The sequence below is a fragment of the Carettochelys insculpta genome, chromosome 1 (genome assembly GCF_033958435.1).
Source record: "Carettochelys insculpta isolate YL-2023 chromosome 1, ASM3395843v1, whole genome shotgun sequence".
Classification (NCBI taxonomy): domain Eukaryota; kingdom Metazoa; phylum Chordata; order Testudines; family Carettochelyidae; genus Carettochelys; species Carettochelys insculpta.
In genome coordinates, this window is record NC_134137.1 from 216,888,368 (window position 1) to 216,893,726 (window position 5,359).

The window sequence follows — 5,359 nt, forward strand, 5'->3', positions numbered from 1 at the left end:
AAGCATACAGAGCAGCTAGAATTGGCTTGGGTAGGAGGTCCATGACTGGTTTGGGGTTGGTGATTGGAGTCTGCACTAGTGAAAAGCTTGGGAACCACTGTACAGACTTCCAGGTCTGTAAAACTATTATCTCTTAGCTAGAGTTGCTCTCAGTCAAAAATGTTCTTGTTCTTCATGAGTACTTCTTATGGAAGCAAAGCCTCAGAGGATAAAGATCTTAGGCTCTGTAGGTAAATCCATTTCCAGTTTCATGTTTAACCTTCTGGTTATTTCCTTCTCAGAAGCGTACTTGTGCAGCCAGAGTCATATCCTATGAATGAGGTTTGCTTTTTCTTTTTGCAGCTCAAGCATTTATTAATGCAAGTTTTCATCTTCTGATTTGAGCCCAATAAATCTGAAAGAATAATTTTCATGAGATTCACTTCAGGTCTTAAATTTGAGGAGTGATTAATTTATGGCCCTGTGTATTTTGTTCCATATATCATGTGTTGTAGTTCAAGCTCCTCTCTATGAAAGCATTAGCTTGGCTTGCTTTCTCCTGCTGAGATGCGGTATAAGCCTGCAGAGCCTCATCTCTTTCATCTGTAACACCAGTGACCCAGAGAGTTGCTATTTTCAGATATTGAACCTGACTCTTTAGATCTTAAGATATGAGCCTCTACTCTCTGACCTAAGAGATGCAGCTTTATTAGTCTGTAGCAGGCTCAACCTCTGGGTACAGCCCACCAGAAGGAGTAGAGTACAAGGCTTTACCTGCAAGAAGCTTATTGTTAGGTCAAGCCTTTACACCGTAAGCGAGTGAAGACCAACTTTTGTTGGGGTTCGTAAAGCAGCCCAAAAAGAATCAGAATTCCAGGCTTTTAGAACTCATTCTCCCAGCTCTTTTCCCTTATTTTGAGTCCCATAAAGAGAGCTTGCTAGCATCAAATTTCAAATCCCCCCTCTTATTTTCCTATGTCAAATATCTGACTTACACATGGAAATTACAGTTATATCTAAGGTATCATTTTACCATCAATTTTGAAAGCAGGACTCCTCCATTTTTCATGTAGCCAGCGACAAAGTTCATCCTTTAACTGTTCTCATGGATTTTTCTCTGAACTGTCTTCAATTTAACTGTCCTGAATTGCAGACACCACAGTGGGATGCAGTATTTCAGCAGCTGTGGCACCAGAGGCAAATAATAAAGGTAAAATATCTACTCTTAGTCAGGATTGCTACATCTTTGCACCCAGGGGTTGCATTTACTATTTTGGCCATTGCAGCATACTGGGAACTCATGTTCAGCCATTTATTTCCCCACTCCCTAATCCAATACTCAAATCTTTTGCAGATTTATGGCTTCCCAGGATACTATGCACGGTCATGGAAACATGTTGCATCACCACATTTTTGTTCCAAAGTAAAATTAATATCTTGATTCTGCCCACCTTACCAGAAGATCCAGGTTATGATGTGTCAGTGACCTGTTTTCTTCTATATTTACCACTTCCCCAATCTAGGTTATGTACAGACTTCATCAGTGACCATTTTATTTTGTTTTCCAGATCATTGACAAAATGTCACAAAAATCAATCTGTGAGACCTCACAGGAAACATATTTACTTTATGACAACTGAGAAGGGGTATCATAACAGCTTCCAAGTACCTAAAAGGATGTTACAAGGAGGAAGAAAAAATTCACTCTCTAACCTCTCATGATAGAACAAGAAGCAATGGGCTTAAATCGCAGCAAGGGAGGATTGGGATGGAGGCTGGGAAAAAACATCCTGTCAGGATGCGTAAGCATGGGAATAAATTGCATAGGGTGGTGGTGGTAGAGTCTCCATCACTGGAGATAGTTAAGAGCAGGTTAGACACAGCCTGTCAGGACTGGTGTAGATGGTCATGAGTAGAGGGGACTAGACTGCGTGACCTCTTGAGGTTCCTTCCAGTTCTATGATCATTTATTTACATTCTCATTGAGACCTGTCAGCTAGCTTTCTATCTATTTAAAGAATACCATGTTAATGTTATATTGTTCTAGTTTTTCAATCAAATGTCATATGGTACCAAGTCAAATGTTTTATAGATCTAAGCATATTACATCAAAGCAGTTCTTGCGTTCACACTTAAAGGATGTTGACAAATTAGGAAGGACATAGAAGAGACCTATGACTCTCCTGCAAAATGTGTCTGGGAAATGTGCTTTACAGTGAGACACAAAAGTAGCTCAGTCTAAGTAATAACAGAGATTTAAAAGGCAACTAGGTCACAATCTACAGACACTTAAATGGGAAAGAGTGTTAACAATAAGCTAGTTTTTTTAGTATTATTATTATTTTTTAAAGAAGAGAGAATAAGGACATCCAATGGGTGAAACCTGAAGCCAGACAAATTCAGATTAGAAATCACTTGCAAATTTTTAGCAATGAAGACAATTAACCACTGGAATGTATACTAATGTGTTGGATTATCATCACTTGAAGTCTTTAAAATCAAGGCAAGATAACTTTGATGTTTAAGGTCAAAAGAATCATAGAATACTAGAACTGGAAGTGATGTCAAGGGGTCATCAAATCCGGTCACCTGCCCTCGTGGCAGGACCAAGCATCATCTGAATAATCCCTGTTAGATATTTATCCAAACTGTTCTTAAATAATCTCCAATGATGGAGATTATACAACTACCCTAGGTAATATATTCCATTGCTTAGCCACACTGATCGTAAGGATTTTTTCCTAATGTCTGACCTAAACCTCCCTTGCTACAATTTAAATCCTTTATGAGCATCTACTCTGACATGCTACACAAACACAAAAAATTCACCCTAAGACTTCTGCATTAAACTGACAGCTGCTGTCTGAAGTTACAACTTTTATTTAAATTATGTTATATGGAACTCAGCTAAATTGTTCACATAGAGTTAAATGTAATGGCACAGTGAGTGTTGGTCACAGCAGTAACTTTACTAGCATAATTTCTCTCACTAGCCTCTAGTCCCTCCCCCCTCAAAATAAAATAATCTAGGTGTGCTGAGAAAAAGAGAGTATTTGTTTGAAAGACCTACACATTCACTATAACAAGCATAAAAATATATGAACACATTTTTAAAGAAAAAAGTAAAATATACAAATGAACAAAAAGCACGACATTTATTCAATGCTCAGAAAGCTATCGTTAGCTCTATTTTTAGAGTAATAGACAATGTTATTTTATGATTTTTAGAAGCGTTTGAACCATTATTGTTTTAACAAGCCATTTCAGTTTGCAAGTCTCATTAAATAGTCAATAAGCTTTTATCAAATAAAGATATTACAATAGAGTGATAGCCTGTTGTCTCAGAAATGGATTCAGGAAAAACATTCCTATTGAAGATATGATGAAGCAAGTGTGCTTAACTTTAGGCGTATACTGGGACTGAAGCATGTGCCTAAAGTTAAGCGTAGGCTTAAATGCTGTGTTGAATCTAGGTGTCTGGAAAAGGGTAGATCTAGTCATTTAATTATTATTTGAAACTACTAACTTGATTTGTTCAATGTGTAAACCCTCAACATGCCAAGTTGCTCACGATGGTGTCGTGACAGAATCCCTCAGCATACCGTCCGGAGTGCTACAAGGGTGCCTGTTGTCCCCTTTCCTGTTCATCACAGTGAACTGGATTATGAACAGGACAATAGATGGTCATCAGCAAGACGTTCAGCAGAAACTTTTCAAACACCTAGAGGACATTGATTTTGCTGATGATGTCACCTTCCCTTCACAGCAAATGAAAGCATAAAAAAAGGTCACAACACTAGACAAAACTGCCTGAGTGACTGGACTGAGCATTAACGAGGGAAAGAACAAGACAATGAGACTCAACTAGTCCAACAATACCACCATCACACTTAGAGAGGATGACCTGGAAGATGTGGAGCAGTTCACCTATTTGGGGAGTATTATGGGTATAGATGAAGGAACAGATAAGCATTATCAGTGCCAGGATGGGGAAAGCAACAGCTGCATTCTAGACTCTCCATCCCATGTGGAGTTCACAAATAATATCTGGGAAGATAAAACTGTGGATCTTCAACATAAATATGAAAAATGTGTTCTTGTATGCCTGAGGTAGACTTTGTCACAAATGAGGAGATTTGAAACAGAGCAGGACAAGACCCAATTGACACTGAAATCAAGAGAAGAAACTGGGGATGGGTAGGCCACATTCTCAGAAAACCATCATCCAGCAAAGTCCATCAAGCTCTCACATGGAACCCACAAGGAAAACACATAAAAAGGAAGACCTCAGACAATGTGGAGATTGAAGGACAGCAACTGTGGTACTCCTGGAACCAGCTAGAAGCTTTGTCCCAGGACAGAGTGAAATGGAGGAGACTTGTAGATGACCTATGCTCCACGCAGAGCACAAAGGTTAAATAGCAGTTATCATTTGCTGGGGTGAAATTTCCTTTTAGCAGCATTGTTTTCTTACTGTTACAAATATTTTTAATTTATTTGCTACAAAAAATTCACGATGGCTGTGGCCACACTAGCCCCTCCTTTTGGAGGGGCTTTGGTAATGTAGCACTTCAGAATATGTTAATGAGGTGCTGTCATGAATATGCAGCACCTCATTAGCATAATGGCAACCGCATGCTTCGAAACTGCCAGTTTCGAAACACATGCTGCCTATGTAGCTGGAGGTCCTTTCAAAATCCTCCCCCCTCCCAATTTTGAAAGCCCTTATTCCCATCTGGTTTTGGGAAAAAGGGGCTTTCAAAATCAGGGGGTCCTTTTGAAAGCTCCCCAGCTACACAAGCAGTGTGCCTTTTGAAACCAGCAGTTTTGAAGCACTTGTGGCAGATGTTATGCTAATGAGGCTCTGCATATTCATGGCAGTGCCTCATGAGCATATTCTCAAGTGCAATATTAACACAATGCCTCTGAAAGGAGGGGCTAGTGTGGCCACAGCTTATGTGGTGAGTGGGAAGTTGTTCACAACAAACAAAGCTAAAACATCCTAGAGTTGTTATATAATGTTCTGTATTCCCTTAAAATTGCTCTCCAATTTTGGACATTCTCTATGATACACACATTTTAAGAATGTCCAGTTAAGTTTTACATGTACACCATGACCCCATGGAACATAACTGTCTGGACAGACTTCAGAGAACGTTGAAGCCCTTTAGTTATATTAGTTTTGCACCTCCTACAGCTCTTGAATATTCTTTATTCACTTGAGTTCCTCTTTACATTTTCCAAATCTTTCATCCATGTTTCTTGTAAACTTTTCAAAATGTTTTGAGAGTATCGAGTAAAACTCAGCTAAATTTGGAATTTCTGTCCCACAGGTAATTCCAACATTTGTTTTCATCTTGAAACGGAACAAAAAGTTGAC